Source organism: Vipera ursinii, assembly GCF_947247035.1.
Source record: "Vipera ursinii genome assembly, chromosome: 1".
Classification (NCBI taxonomy): Eukaryota; Metazoa; Chordata; class Lepidosauria; order Squamata; family Viperidae; genus Vipera; species Vipera ursinii.
In genome coordinates this window covers 70,621,824-70,638,929 of record NC_139512.1, presented here as the reverse complement: position 1 = coordinate 70,638,929, position 17,106 = coordinate 70,621,824, and the positions used below count along the sequence as shown (strand labels likewise).

General features: G+C 43.6%; 1 pseudogene across 1 annotated transcript; it reads right to left on the bottom strand.

Annotated features, from left to right (window-relative positions):
- Window positions 1–7,766: 7,766 nt before the first annotated feature.
- LOC310632458 (disintegrin and metalloproteinase domain-containing protein 20-like) lies at window positions 7,767–16,261 on the bottom strand (annotated as a pseudogene). Its single transcript has 4 exons — window positions 14,105–16,261; window positions 12,058–12,240; window positions 10,951–11,772; window positions 7,767–8,074 (listed from the first exon to the last, which is right to left on the bottom strand). The product of its transcript is annotated as a disintegrin and metalloproteinase domain-containing protein 20-like (transcript).
- Window positions 16,262–17,106: the final 845 nt, after the last annotated feature.

Sequence of the window (17,106 nt, the reverse complement as noted above, 5' to 3'; positions counted from 1 at the left end):
TTTTTAATGCTCAGCATCTACCGTTGTTTTGTTTTTTTTACATTGGCTTCTGTTAGACTATGTCAGCTGGAAAAACACTGCAAAACACAGAAGCATCATAAATAACTAGTGTAACCGCTTCAGGGTCTATGTTAGGAATGTTGCTTCATTTCTCATAAGAATAACAGATCTTGTTACAATAGAAAGAAAACACAGAAGTGTTCAGTAAAGGTAAAGAGATGAAGAATGGACATAGTATTTCTGACAACAACTATAATTTTGCCTTCTAAGTAGAGATCTCTATACTAATACTTCATAGGAAAACAGTGATAAAAAAACCCCTCTGTTTAACTTTGCTGTTTAATACATGTTCAGTAATGCATCAGCAAAAGCCTTATTCATTTAATGCAGAATCATATTTCTTCTTCCCCAGGGGGCTAAGAGTAGGATGTTAAATATTAAGTAAGATGGTTTTGAGATGAAAACATTGTCTACTAACTCAAAATTCATCCCGAACTTAATCTTACTCAATCTGAACTTGCAGCTATATCAAGACTGGCTAACATTATTTCTGTGTAAAATAGGGAAAAAACCCACACATGTCTGTTAAATATTCTGTTCCATAGGTTCTCATGTCATGTAGAAGCAAACACAGGTTGTGTATAACCTTTCATAGTAAATGGCAATGAATTCTCATGTTGTGTATGTAGGCAAAGGTTTGCTGTTATTTTGTTTTGTTTTGTTTTTTATTTTGCAACTGAAAAATATCCCTATGAGAACCTGAATGAAAGAGCATATTGTACAAATAAATGACTTCCTTTACCAATCAGGGATCTGCAGAACCTTCTGCACTCTCCTTTGAATGAAAGCAATTTCACTGCATAATAAAATTCATGCAGCTTCAAACAATCTTTATATAAATATCTTGCATAGGAGCAATCTTGTGCCTGGAAAAAAGGAAGACTGTGAATTAGCCTTATGACTTCTGCTTATTTTGCTCCTCGGTTATATTGTCATAACAATCCTGTGATTAGGAAAATGTGTGTATCTCTGATATTTCCTAAATAGTAATGTTTCCATGCCAAAGTCTAAGCTTTTTATAAACGATACAGATAGGTGTCCCCATTCTGAATGACCTCAGCCTAGAATGCATTTTTCCCTTGCTTGCTTGATCTACCAATTTATTATTTTCATTATTTCTTGCATCACAGAAATATCCTTTGACACACAGGAGAAATTAATAGTTTGTGACTGCTCTTTTAATGTCCTTTCATCACCACTCAGAGTAGTTTTATTGTCCTTGCTGTAAAAAGAAAGGGATCACGCAAGGTATGGATTGGCAGATAGCCAGCTTTCCTTCCTTCCATCTTGCCGAGTGGGGATTTCCAGCCTTTTGAACATGTATGCATCCCAACTGATCTGTTATCATCTTCAGTACATACCATAAATCCCTGAATCAGTTGTATCATTACACAGAATACAATTTGCACTGCAGCAACTGGTAACAACACATAAAGATTTTACTGGATTTTGCATAGGAGGCTAAATTTTCTTGCATTGGATCAGTCCAGTGTACCATTAAGTCTTACTGTATAAATTGTCTTTGGCCGTAGCCAAACATTGTTGGTTTGAACGAATAAATACAAATACATAGCTTATATGCAACATTTAGGGAACTACTTCTAACACCATTAATACACAGCTTCTAATAAAATTGGAATTATACACAGCATAAATGTAAGTATGCATGAGTGACTGGATGAGAACTGACAGTGTCTATGAAGATTCTCAGTCATCCAGATCATAGTTGGCTTTTTTCAAAAGGCAACTGGACTTTCTTTGTTTTTCCTTGAAGACGTTTTGCTTCTCATCAAAGAAGCTTCTTCCGTTCTGACAGAAGCATATGGCTGAGTGTTAGGAATGTGACATGTGTTGTATGCATATTTTCCAAGTACATATTGGTGTTTAATCTGCAAACAGCAGTCTCTTATTATTTAAAAATCTTTGAAATCAACAGTTCTTTTCTCTCTCTCCAATCTTACTATGTCTGATTAAAGAGTCCTCCTCAAATGAGAAAGACCTCCAATCATGTAATTATCACAGATAGTCTCAGCCATAGCAACATTTATGCGGCATCCAAATCTGATACAGCTGACTCTGGCACTTTGAACCAGATTCATGTTTATCCAGAGCATAGGAGATCACTAACTCCATGTCAAAAGGAAGGAACTAGAGGAATATTGTTACAAAAGGAAGCATCTAACCCAGGCCACTTTCTTGAAAGCTTGAGACTGAAGCTGGAAATTTGGATTAATCAGTGCCACTTGTACTCAAGCAGAAGATAAAGACTTCCTCTAGTCAAGTTGCCACTTAGATGCAGCCAGATGTTAGAATCACTCTTTGAACAATCCAATCTTCTATTTTGTTTTAAACTACCATGCAGGTTGTTATAAAGTTTTCTTGTCCCTGGAGATTTAATCCCTTCGAAGTAAATAGATGTTCTTGGATCAGTCTTACCTCTTCATCCTTCTCCTGGGTCAATACCTCTCCTCTTACCTAAGCTACAGTGGGAGATGAATAGTCAACCATTCACAATAATTTGTATGCTATCTACTCATCAGCCTTAAGGCCAAAACATATTTCAAAGACCCTACCAAAGACAGCTGTTTTTACTCTCCTTTTGAAAGATAAATGAGTGTACAGGTGAAACTCGAAAAATTAGAATATCGTGCAAAAGTTCATTTATTTCAGTAATGCAACTTAAAAGGGGAAACTAATATATGAGATAGACTCATTACATGCAAAGCAAGATAGTTCAAGCCGTGATTTGTCATAATTGTGATGATTATGGCTTACAGCTCATGAAAATCCCAAATCCACAATCTCAGAAAATTAGAATATTACAGTACATGCAATCAATAAAACAAGGAGTGTACATAGAACAATATTGGACCTCCGAAAAGTATAAACATGCATATGTACTCAGTACTTGGTTTGGGCCCCTTTTGCAGCAATTACTGCCTCAATGCAGCGTGGCATGGAAGCCATCAGCCTGTGGCACTGCTGAGGTGTTATGGAAGACCAGGATGCTTCAATAGCGGCCTTCAGCTCTTCTGCATTGTACAGTCTCATGTCTCTCATCTTTCTCTTGGCAATGCCCCATAGATTCTCTATGGCAGGGGTGTCAAACTGCCGGCCCATGGGCCGGAGCATCACAGAGAAACTGCGCCCATGCCATTTTCGGCAATTTTTTAAAAAAATCCCATTTATATCCCGCCCTTCTCCGAAGACTCAGGGCGGCTTACAATCTAAGCACAAATCAATGTGCTTAGCAATAGGAAAAAGCAATGGGAAAAAGTTCTGATACATCGCGTGACGTCACGTGACATCGCGAGTTTGACATGCCTGCTCTATGGGGTTCAGGTCAGGTGAGTTTGCTGGCCAATCAAGCACAGTAATCCCACGGTCATTGAACCAGGTTTTGGTGCTTTTGGCAGGGTTGGCAGGTGCCAGGTCCTGCTGGAAAATGAAGTCAGCATCCCCATAAAGCTCGTCTGCAAAAGGAAGCATGAAGTGCTCCAAAATCTCCTGGTAGACGGCTGCGTTGACCCTGGACTTAATGAAGCACAGTGGACCAACACCAGCAGATAACATGGCTCCCCAAATCAACACAGACTGTGGAAACTTCACACTGGACTTCAAGCATCTTGCAGTGTGTGCCTCTCCATTCTTCCTCCAGACTCTGGGTCCTTGGTTTCCAAATGAGATGCAAAAGTTGCTCTCATCAGAAAAGAGGACTTTGGACCACTGAGCAACAGACCAGGTCTGTTTTTCTTTAGCCCAGGTAAGACGCTTCTGACGTTGTTGTTCAGAAGCAGCTTGACAAGAGGAATACGACATTTGAAGCCCATGTCCAGGATCTCTCTCTGTGTGGTGGCTCTTGATGCACTGACTCCAGCCTCAGTCCACTCCCTGTGAAAGTCCCCAACACTTTTGAATGGCCTTTTCCTGACAATCCTCTCCAGGCTGCGGTCATCCCTGCTGCTTGTGCACCTTTTTCTTCCACACTTTTCCCTTCCACATAACTTTCTATTAATGTGCTTTGATACAGCACTTTGGGAACATCCAACTTCTTTTGCAATTACCTTTTGAGGCTTTCCCTCCTTATGGACGGTATCAATGATGGTTTCCGGCACAACTATCAGGTCAGCAGTCTTCCCCATGATTGTGATTCCTACTGAACCAGACTGAGAGACCATTTAAAGGCTCAGGAACCTTTTGCAGGTGTTATGGCTTAATTAGCTGATTAGAGTGGGACACTTTGAGCCTAGAATATTGCACCTTTTCACAATATTCTAATTTTCTGAGATTGTGGATTTGGGGCTTTCATGAGCTGTAAGCCATAAACATCAGAATTATGACAAATCACGGCTTGAACTATCTTGCTTTGCATGTAATGAGTCTATCTCATATATTAGTTTCCCCTTTTAAGTTGCATTACTGAAATAAATGAACTTTTGCACGATATTCTAATTTTTTGAGTTTCACCTGTATGTAAGAATTTACAGGTATGTTATACTAGTGATTTGAATTAGGCCTTGAAGCTTGCCAGCAACCAATGCAGCTCCTGAAAGACAGGTGTTATTGTGCTATACAGGCTGAAGCTGATCAACAAGCCACATTCTGTGCTCACCTTATTCTAGAAAAGGAATCTCAGCAAGGGCAGGCACAGGGGAAAGAGAGACAGAAAAGTTAAAATATTTGAAAATGAGGATTCTATACTGTACATAGCAACAGAAAACGCAATAGATTTTGGAATGTAGGCGGAGTTTAAAGAATCAAATATAGACCACAAAAGCAAAGCAAAATTTATGAAATGTTATTATGATGACTCCTTATCCTGCAAGTTCCCAGGATAACTCCAAACAGCTTGATTACTGTTTTTATCCTATTGTTGTCTAGTTTATCTACAGCAGACATGTCAAACACAAGGCCCAGGGGCCGGATCCGGCCCGCGAAGTGGTTTCATGCGGCCCGCGAAGCCATCCTGGAAACAGTGAGGGACTGGCCCCCACTGCCTTGGCCCTGGCCCAGAGACTCTCCTTCTACCAGACACCCCCAGATCTGTCCCACTCCTGCCCAGGCCCCTATAGGCACCCTTGATGCGAATGATGTAGAGCTGGCCACGCCCACCCAGTAGGCCATACGCACTCTAGCCACGCCCACCCAGTAGGCCACACCCACCCTGGCCATACCCACACGGCCCCTTGAGGACAACCGCAATGCTGATGTGGCCCTCAATGAAATTTAGTTTGACACCCCTGATCTACAGGACTGAACTATGTATTTTTTTTCTGGTTAGCTGAAGGTGTGAATTGAAATGAATTAGTTCATAATTTGAGTGGGCAGTGAAGTAACCTATCACACCCGGAGAGGTCTGGATTTGTGAGAGCTCAAAACCAATAACCTGCTGAATCTTCAAATTGTAATTCAAGGTCATTTGATTTTTCTTCCATGCACAAGGTCATTTTAGCTACAAAAGGTATTGAGGCTTTTAACATACCAAATGATCTAGCCTTTGCCTTAATAGTTTTCACCCTTATTGAATTGAGGAGACAGACACACAGACACACACACACACACACAGAGACAGACTGACAGACAGACAAAGAGAAGCATGTCAGTCTGATCTTCAAATCCAGGGGGGCACCACAATCTACCAAAACATCAAATCTATAGGTTAGTTTTGGTATTTAGCTCTGAACACCTGGTATGAAGGATCATTAAACAATTGAAATTTTATTCACGTTTTCAGAGCTTTAAAAAGAAGCTCTTCATAGGGGAAGATATATGAATTTAATTGCCTAATCGGTTGATTTCACAATAGGAAGGAATGATGGTAGGAACGACTGACAGTAACTACGAGAAGATTTGGGAATGGAAGTCGTACGGTGACTACAGAAAATAATTCCTATACTTAAAATACTATTGTTTTTCAGATATTTTTTCCCAAAGCTTATATCTGATGAAATTTACAAGCATTGTGGGCTGAAAATGTAAACTTGTATTCTTTGCACAAGAACCCCTCTTGAAAAGCTGATAGGACTGAATTCTTTTTCATTTTTGAAAGGGTAGAGCAAGATACAAGGAAGAGCAAGAAAAATAGCAGAAGATCTTTTACATATATGTCATGTATAAAATAATATGTTTTTAATCTACATGAAACAACAAGAAGAATTATTATCTTGTTCAAAAAGACTGCATTGCCTATTACAGATTCAGTATATCACATATTGAGTGGGGTCAAAAACCTACTAAAATTAGATTCCAAAAATGAATGTTTGGGCCTCTTTGCTTCCTTTTTAACTTCTCTATGTGTCTGCTGATGGCTGACTTGTCTGAAAACCAGGTTTGCAAGAATTTCCTTGCACTTTGGGATATAACTTGGTCGAGGATGCTGACCATTTCCCCATTCAAATTATGGTCGAGTCTATCCATGTGTTTATAGGATTGAGGAGTTTTATTGTGTCATCTCACTGCTAGTTGGTGTTCATGGATGTGGTCTGCTAGTCTTCTGCTGTCTCTCCTTCATAGTGGCTGTCACAGTCATTCTACGTAGTAATTCCACACAGTATCAGTTTATGTTTGGCAGCCATAGGATATAACATTAAAACAGAAAGAAATCATCTTCTGTGTCACTTACTTCCATTTCATTTACATAGTGTGACATGTTTTGGATGTGACACCATTTCCCCATAATTTAAAAATGCATCAGTAGAGCACAAGGCAGCTCGCTATTAAACCTAGTAATATGGGGATCTTTGTCACCAAAGAGTCAAGACATGGCTTTTTCATGATGATAATGCGGGTGCTTACCGCAAGGAGGTTGAGGGTTTGGTGAACTAGTGTAAGGAAAACAGCCTAGTTTTAAATACTGGGGAAAAAACCAAAGAGATCATTGTCGATTTCAGCAAAGGCAGGCACAGCCATACTTCTCTGTGCATTAATGATTTACCTGTGGAGATGGTTACCAACATCAAATTTCTCTGTGTGCAGTTAACAAGTAGACTGGCTTGGTCTCTCAACAGTGTGACACTGGTGAAGAGGGCACAGCAGTGCCTGCATTTTCTGCGTTGCATGAGAAAATCACATCTTCCTTCCCCTGTGCTTTCCAATTTCTACAGAGGAATGATCGAGAGCATCCTGTCATACAACATCACAGTCTGGTTTGGAAGCATCACTGCTTCAGACAGGAAGGCAGTGCAGAGTGGTGAGGATGGCAGAAAAGATCACTGGCAGTTCCCTCCCTTCCATCCAGGACATAGCACATAAGCATTGCTTGAGTAGGGTCCGCACGTCTGTCTGGGACATTACACATCCTGTTTGAAGTGGCTTGGGTGTAAGGATCACACAGAGACAGCAGGCTTAAGTTGAATGTTTATTATGGTACCCAAGTGTCGGCTTCGCCGACTTCTGCTCTTTTTATAGCCAGCTGTTGGCCCGCTGGGCCAATCAGTCCTTTGTTTTCCTCCCGCCGGAAAGCTGGTCCAATCGGCTGCATCTGGTTTTGACAGCTTAGGAATCCTCATGGCGGCTGCGCTTGCGTAGTAGGTGGCCGGGCTGACAGCTGGGAGCTGTCAGCTGCTGCGCCTGCGCAATCGCCAGCAGCAGCTTTGACAGCTGTCAAACTGCCGCGTGTATTCCTGTCAGCCGTTATTTACCTCATACAACTGTTGTTAACATGAACTAGTAACAATAATACATTTAACATTAATATATAACACCCCTTACCCTTCCCCCGAACTGGTGTCTGCCCTGCCCCTCGGTTGCTGTTTGTTGCCTGCCCATTCATAGTCCTGTAGGTAGGCTGGTGGTTGCTTTGTTCGGCCGGAGCAATGAAGAGGTGTTTCTCTGCCCGGCTCCCCTTCCCCCTGTTCTGGCTGGAGAAATGGTGCCCGGTTGGTGATTTCAAGTTCAGGTCGTTGTGGAGCCCCTTCTCCTTCTGCTGCCGGACCTGTGAGTTCAGATAGGTTTCGGGGGCTCCGCTTCCTCAGCTGGTCGGTGTGTCGTCGGATGTGACCGTTGCGACCCGTGTCTATAAGATAAGACAAGGGTCCTGTTTGGTCTATGACAACCCCCTGGAGCCACTTAGGTCTGTCTGAATAGTTCCTTGCCCATACAGTTTGTCTGTTTGTAAAAGATCTTTGCAGGAGGGGTTGTTCTTCATCGGCGTTTGTTCTGTCAGGGTGCATCCTGTCGAGTCTGGTGATGAGCTGTCGTCCCCAATGCAGTTCTGCCGGTGATTTCCCTGTGGTTGTGCATGGGGTGGTGTGTTGGGCTAGTAAGAACTGGGCTAGCTGCCGGTGCCAGTTCCCTTTGATAATTTTCCAAAGGGCATCTTTAGTAGACCTCACCATAATTTCAGCCAGACCGTTAGACGAGGGATGGAACGGGGCCGACGTGACGTGCCTAATAGAGTTCCCCCTGGTGAATATCTGAAATTCACAAGAAGTAAATTGGGGCCCATTATCAGAGACCAAAACATCGGGGAGGCCATGTGTGGCAAAAAAGCCCCCTAAGCACCTGTACTGTGGCGGTCGTTGTGATGCTGTTGACCGGAACGACTTCCAGCCACCTGGAATAGCTATCCACCGCTATTAGGAATGTCTGTCCCTGAAAGGGCCCTGCGAAGTCTAAGTGCACCCAGGACCATGGATTCTTGGTTGTTTCCCATCTATGGATTGGGCTTTGAGGTAGGGCTGGCCTCGTTAACTGGCAGGGATAGCATCCTGCTACATAGTCCTCAATGTTTTTATCAATGTTTGGCCACCAAACATAGCTTCTGGCTAAGGCTTTCATCTTTACAATTCCTGGGTGTCTCTCGTGTAGTGTGCGTAAAGTTTGGGCTCTGTGCTTTTCTGGAATCACTACCCTGTTGCCCCATAGGATGCATCCCAAATGGGATGACAGTTCCTGTCTTCTCGTGAAATATGCCTGGAACTCTTGTCCCGGGCATGTGGCTGGCCATCCTGCAGTAACCCACTGCAGTACCCTGCAAATGGTCTTTTCTTTGGCTGTGGCCGAGGCAATATCTTTTGCTGATAAGGGGCATTCAGGTAGTTGTGAAATCGCCAGGATGTTTCCAGCAGGGGCTGGGACGGGGTCTTTGTCCGGCAAGGGAAGCCTACTGAGTCAGCGTGGCCCAATTCTTTCCCCGGCTTGTGAACTAGTTTGTATGTGTATGCTGATAAAAAGGTCGACCATCTTAATATTCTAGGTGACAGGATTTGGGGCGTTAATTTGTCCCATGTGAAAATGCCTTATAGGGGTTTATGGTCAGTGAAGATGGTGAATTGTCTGCCATACAAGTAATCGTGAAACTTCTTCACGCCTCCCTGTTAACGCCTCCCTGTCTATTTGGGCATAATTCCTTTCAGCCTTAGTCAGAGTCCTGGAATAGAATGCTATCAGCTTCTGTATTCCATTTCCCTTTAAGTGACTCAGGACTGCACCTATTCCGTACGGGGATGCATCGCAAGCGATGCATAGGGGCAGATCCTCTCTGAACAGTGTGACCGTGGAACTGTTACACAGGATGTTTTTTAGGTTTTGAAAACTGGTGTCATGCTGTGACGTCCAGATCCATGGGCTTCCCTTATCCAGCAGTCTATGTAGGGGTTCGGCTATGGTCGCTTTATGGGGCAGAAATGCATGGTAGACGTTTAACAGTCCGAGGAAGGCTTGCAACTCCTGTTTGTTTTTGGGTGTGGGGGCTGCTTTGATGGCCCTGATCTTGGAGTTGGTCGGATGAATCCCCTGGGCATCTATTCTGTAGCCGAGAAATTCCGTGGAGGAAACCCCTATTGAGCACTTTTCCTTTTGAAGTTTGAGACCCACTGTTCTAAATCTGCTCAGAACAGCTGTCAGTCGGTCTGCCAAATTTTGTTCTGATTCTCCAGTGATGAGGACATCGTCGAAATAGGGGCAAACCCCAGGGATTCCCTTTAAGTTTTTCTCCATTATTTCTTGGAATATCCCTGGGGCTGCCGATATGCCGAATTGTAGCCGCTTTACTTTAAAAGCCCCATGGTGAGTGACTATGGTCTGCGCATCTGCGGTTTCCTGGGTTACAGGGAGTTGCAAATACGCCTGTGCCAAGTCTAACTTGGCAAAGATGGCGCCGGAATGGACGGAAGAGAGGACGTCTTTTACCGCGGGGACTGGGTAAGCGTGTGTGTTTAAAGCTCGGTTAAGGGTAGCCTTATAGTCGGTGCAGAGCCAAATTTGGCCGTTCGGTTTGATTGGGGTAACTATTGGAGTTTCCCAGCTTCCCCCGTCCATAGGCTCTAGGACTCCTAAATTGACCAGGCGGTCCAGTACGTCCTCAATTTTCTTTTTGAGGGCGAATGGAACTCTCCTGGCCCTGATTCTTATGGGTGGAACCTTGGGGTTTAGTTTTAGGGAAATTGGGGGGCCCGTATATTTCCCCAGTGAACAGTCGAAGACATCTGCAAATTGATTGCAGACAGCATCGAGGCTTGCGGCCTGTGTGGTGTTAATTCCTGTTAAGCTGATGCCTAAGGCTTTGAACCAGTCCAGCCCGATTAAGCTGGATCGGTCCCCTTGAGTGACTAAAATGTTAAGGGGTCCTCAGAATTGTTTAAATTCAATGAAAATTCAGGCTCTCCCTTTCAATGGGTTTTTTTGGTAGTCCACCAGGTAAATCTGGGGGTGTTTTAATGGAATTTGCCTCCGGTTGTGTTGGCAAATTTTCCTGAATGTTTTCCTTGAAATTAGGGAAACCGAGGAGCTGGAATCTACTTCCATCTCGCAGGGGACCCCTTGTATGCGGGCTTTAATTTTTACTTTTGGGTTAAGTTGATGGCCCTCTTGCAAACTCTTGTCCCTGTCTACCACCTGTACTAGGAACCTGGGGGGGCTTTTTCCTAGAGGCTGGTGGGGGTCTCATACCTGGGGAGGTCGCCTCAAGCTCATGGAGGTTCTTGCAGTTCCGGCTTCGGTATACGGTTCTGATGTGCCCAGTTTTACCGCAGTTATGGCATTTGGCATTGCGGAACCGATAGGAGGTTCTGGGGTGGCTTCTCCCGCAGCTGGCACAGGTGGCTCGCAGTTCTTTAGGGTTGTTCTTCGGGTAGTTGTTCTTCTTGGTTCTTGCCCCTTCCCCACGATTGTTTTGGTGTGTTTGAAGTCTTTCGAATCGCCGTTGAATGGCGTCCACGTCGGTCAGATCCTCTAATTCCCCGACGTAACTGTGGGCTATTTCATCCTGATGCACTGATCCGTGTTGACCGTTCCCCGCTTGTGCGAGGTCTCCTTGGTGGCTGTCCTCGTACGCCAGAATTTCCCTAGTGACTTCGGCTAAGTTTAGGGAGGGCTTCACAATGATTTTCTTTTTGAGGCGTTCGTCCTTAAGCCTGATAACCAATTGGTCCCTGATCCGGTCTTCCAGATCCGGAAATTGGCACCTTCGGGCGGCATGCTGGACTCCTGCGATGAAGTCGGTCGTGGATTCGTCTGGCAGCTGGCGCCGATGTGCAAATTGGACCCTCCAGTATATCTCCGAGTGTGTTGGCATAAAATGCTTGCTGAGTTTTTCTGTCAGCTCCGCGTAGGCCACTTCCGCGACCAGCTCCGGACTGAAGAGTCCGACAGCCACGTCATATACGGCCGGGCCACTCAGGTACAGGAGGGCTGCCGCCTTGGACCGGTCCTCTGTGATCTTGCTGACCAGCAGGAACCCTTCGACTTGGCCCAGATGCGATTCCCAACGTTCTGGGTGTCAGATGTCAAATTCTCGGATATGTCTGAGGTTGGCCATGCTGTCTCGGTCCTTATTACTGCTTCGCCTTGATGTGGGAAGTTATAACTTCCTAGTCAGTGACTTCAACCGTGACTTGCTCTGAGCCGCTGGAAAGTTCCCCTTCCTTGGCTAGTGACTTCAGCTCAGTGAAGCGAATCCCACCTTCATCGCCAGTGAAGTGGCTTGGGTGTAAGGATCACGCGGAGACAGCAGGCTTAAGTTGAATGTTTATTATGGTACCCAAGTGTCAGCTTCGCCGGCTTCTGCTCTTTTTATAGCCAGCTGGTGGCTGGCTGGGCCAATCAGCCCTTTGTTTTCCTCCCGCCGGAAAGCTGGTCCAATCGGCTGCATCTGGTTTTGACAGCTTAGGAATCCTCGTGGCGGCTGCGCTTGCGTGGTAGGTGGCTGGGCTGACAGCTGGGAGCTGTCAGCTGCTGCACCTGCGCAATCGCCAACGGCAGCTTTGACAGCTGTCAAACTGCCGCGTGTATTCCTGTCAGCCGTTATTTACCTCATACAACTGTTGTTAACGTGAACTAGTAACAATAATACATTTAACATTAACATTAACATTTAACACAATCTGTTTTCCTTGTTACCTTCTGGGAGGAAGCTCCGTGATATCCGAAGCAGAACATCCAGAATTCAGTCACAGCTTTGTTCCATACAATATTAACCTTGTGAACTCTGAAGCTTCTTCCTTCCATTATGTATTCAAGATGGACAGTGAATAATATTTATATTACTTATATGTAAGGGTGTAGGTCTATACATATGTTGTATATAGTATGTTTTAAATGTGTGTTATGTAAGCGCACACTAAGCAACTAAATTTCATTTTTAATGTGTGCCATTGTGCCCATAGGAAAAAATGACAAGAAAGGTTATCTATGTATCTATTTTTGAAGAAGAAAAACCACAAGCTGAGTTGTATAGCGATGGATCAAGGAAGGAACAGATCTTTGTGCAAGAACATCCACTACATTCAGAGCTGGTGGGTTTTCTTCTTTGTTAATAGTCTGGATCTCTGATGAACATAAGCACAAATGTCCAACCTTGGAAGCAAAAGGGTGGTTTGTCCAGTTAAGATTGCCATTAAGGTAGAGAAGGGAGAGGGGATGTCCTCATGACTGTTTGTGTGGTGTATTTGAACTTGCTTTGGGAATAACTCATCTGGGGAAAGTGCCTTATAGGGGTCCTGAGGAGGAAAGAAAAAGGAAGGAAGGAGCAATTCAGTTCTTTTTTTGTTGTTGAGTTACCTTTATAAATAGATTGATTCTTCCTTCTGGGTGAGGGCTAGAGGAGGAGTTGGTGGTATTTATTTATTTATTTTTATTTTATTGCATTTATATACCGCCCTTTCCCTGAGGACTCAGGGCGGTTTACAGGGAGTTAAAAATCAACCATACAAAAGTTAAAAATCAATTAAAAATATTAGATCAACCCTGTACTATTAAAAACCCCAATTAAAATAGTAATAGTAAAATGGTAGATGAATGAAAGGCTCCTCTACCAGATGAAGAGAAGCAGGGCAGAGCGTCTTTGAAATTTGTTTATATGAAGGTGTTGTACTCTCTCTCTCTCTCTCTCTCTCTGTGTGTGTGTGTGTGTGTGTGTGTGTTTGTGTTGCAGTATGAAGGAGGTGGTAGATGGGTACACTGATGACACTGAAAGTGTTAATAAATGTGTTTACCTGGCTACAGAGTAAGCCCCCTTCAATCTATCTGTAGCAGATTTTTCAGGCAATGTCTTTGGTGAGACATGAGGAAAGCCTTCTTCGGTTTTTCATCAATCCTGGAAAGAAATGTTCTGACTTTCAGCAAGAGAGACAACAGGTTTAATCTATTACGATGACTGACTGGACTAATTCTTAGTGAGAATAAAATATTCTAGCAGAAAATGAAGAAAGAGTAAAGGGGCTAATGGATTTTAATTCTGCTTTCTTGCTACTACAATTTCCTGCATGTTGATAGGAACTAGGAACCACCACACTGGGACAAGCAGCCTCTGGATTATCTCTTCCTTCCAATTTGAACATGGTGTTTTAAGATACAAAACGAAAACAATTTATTTGACTTCACAAATGAGAGATTTCCTTGACTTATTCTTGGTGAACTTTACTTTACATAGATAGGGGTGATGCTGGTGGTTCTTCCTCTTCGAAGAAGGCAATTTCCAAAAAGAAATGTGTCTGAGAGATATCTTTAAAATAATAAAATTTGGAATGTCTTTGTTTTTCAAATTGACTGTTAAATCCCATGATTATATTGGATGTGTTGTTCATTTTTACCGAAGATGAGTTACACTGGTGTTCCTTCATCTTTTGATTTCCAAATTGTTTTCTCAGCCCATCCTTGAACCAGATAACAAAGGCAGCACAAATAATTGTGAGAAAAATGCACACAGTATTGCAGTTATAGCTGACATTTTCATATTAGCTTTACCCTGTACCGTAACTGGAGGTGGCCCACTGTCTATGCTACCCCCATAGCCCTTATTGCTACAGTCTGGAGGGGCCCATCCAACATCACAATGACAGTGTTTCAAAGTGTTACAAACTCCCTGATTGTGGCACATTGTGACATTACAGTCATATTTCAGAATGGAAACATTGACACAACTACCCTCAATACACATCATGTTATTGCCGCAAGGAACACCATCTCTCACTGCTCCAATATCATCCACCTTCATCCCAGGGTGGTAGTCAGTGCCCCAGCATTGATTCATTCCGGTGGAAGTATGAATTATTGTACTGTGATCCTCCAGAGAAGGCATTTGTATATTTTTACACTGGATACGGCCACACAGGCTATCCTCAGGATTACATTTCTTGTAAATTCCATGTTTAAGCCCACAGTTGCCAAAGCGATCACCCTTATTATTCACTTCTCGGAAACATACTTCAGAAGCGACTGTTGCTCCACTACCGAATATCATTTTGCACTGCATATCGTGAGTTGTGCAGTTCCCATGATAGCAATACACACCTTCATTGCACACGGCACCATCTTGCACATGCACATCTTCTGGACAGTGCTCTGAAGTCCCATTGCAATATTCAGGAAGATCACAACTACTAATCTTCTCTCTGCAAACAGTTCCTTGTGGACAATATTGGCAGTTACCACAGCACATACCGAAGGCACAAACAGCAGCAGGGCGCAACATACAATTAGCTTGACAGCAGGGATCTGAATAGCATTGTGTTTCTGACCCACAGTCACACTGCTCTCCATTTTCCACTATTTTGTTACCACAGAATTCAAATTTAAAAGTTGTGTTAGTGTCTGGTGGGACAAATAAACAGTCAGTGTTTCTACGGTGGAAATAATCCTTATAACTGCAGTTACTAAATTTATCAGTCTCTGATGCATATGGTGCCATAATGCAATTTAGCTTTCCACAGTGACATAATTGACCATCATGTCTCATTCCAAGAACGTGTCCCAGTTCATGGGCAAATATTTCAGAAATCAAGAACAAACTGCGCATTTTATAGGTTTCGATGGCACTTGCCCAATGACTGCTACATATAGTTCCAACGTATGCAACGCCTACGGTTTTCCCAAAACGCTTATATGCAAATAAGTAACCAACATCATTTTTTAAAATTTTAAGCAGATGGTTTCTTCTCCAATTATTAAACAATGACAGTGTTCTACTTGATTCAGAGGTAATGTTTATGGGGTTGTTTTGTGACCAGATCACTAATCCTGCTATTGACAAATGAACAGAAAGGGAGTCATAGAATGTATTTGCAGTGTGGACAATATCTAGAACTTGCATAATAATTAAATATTCATTTCTGTGAAAATGCAAATATAGTTCATGATCAATCACAATTGCCACTTTAACATATCTCGTATGTGGCCACCAGGATTTTCCAAAAATATTTTTGTTTCCAAGATTCTCTGTTTCAGGAATTATGTCCTCTTGATGGCTCTGCTCTTCCTGCCCTACTCCACAAGGCATCCGTACAGCCCCTTCCTCTACTTCTAACCGAAACACCACATGTTGAAAGGTAGAAGATTGCTGGACTGGTTCAATTTCATAGGTCTTATTTTCGATTTGCAAGAGACCTCTCAGTCCTCCTGAACATGTACTGAGGGTGACTCGAGAAGAGGACTTTCTCTGTATAAATCCATGGTAGAAACAATCGTCCTTGATAAAAGGGTGATCCACCTGGAGATCTCCTGCTGTATCATAGGTGAAGACAGGAAAGACCTTAGGGATGAAGTTCCTTCTTTGCCTGAGGAATACCACATGGGGATTCCCTTCAATGGGCAGGAGGTAGCTGACATCCTGGGGTTCCTCTTGCCCATACTTGGGAGACAGCTTCCTTGGGATGATCACGTCGTAAGAGGCATATCGGAAGCCCTGAGGAGGTGCCTGTCTAGAAGCTGCATGTTGGATGATCTTAAGCAATATCACAATTAAAAATGACAGACAGGTCCTCATTTTCGTAGCACAAGGATAGTACCTCACCTTATTCTAGAAAAGGAATCTCAGCAAGGGCAGGCACAGGGGAAAGAGAGAGAGACAGAAAAGTTTAAATATTTGAAAATGAGGATTCTATACTGTACATAGCAACAGAAAACGCAATAGATTTTGGAATGTAGGCGGAGTTTAAAGAATCAAATACAGACCATGAATTATCTCGGTAATGAAGAGGGAGACGATGGCTTCAATTCAAACATTTATTTGATTCAGCCCGGATGGGGCAAAACTGTACAACAAGCCTTTATATAGGCAACTGTCAAACGAGTTAACAAATCAGGGACAGGCGTTTTCCTGCTGAGGGGGCCGTGCCCAATAATCAGCTGGCAGCTTTTGACATTCCCCGAGTGATAGCGCATGCGCCGCTGAGCTGGGGAACCCTGTCAGCTGGTTGATGCTTCAGCTGGGAACTCGGGTAAACCTAGCCGGCGTTTTGACAGCTAGCGGCTGTCAGTTGGCTGGTGAATCTGCGCCTGCGTGACTTTGACAGCTCGCGGCTGCTGCCGCTTTGACAGCTTGCATCTGCTGCCATTTTGAGAGCTCGCGGCTGTTACTGCGCATGCACGGCTTTTGACAGCTGTCAGTGTCAAACAGAGGGGTGTGCATGTGTGTTGGGGCTCGCGGCCTTTTGACAGCTGTCAGTGCGGCCACCTGGAGCGGCCTTTGACAGCTGTCATTCCTGTGAGGGATACACTACACCCCTTTCCCCCCCTTGAAGAAAATAGTGGAACTGGAACAGTTTTAACTATGGCCGAATGTATGTCAGTGTGCCCCCGGCCCACTCAAAGTCCGCCCGGTAGGCAGGG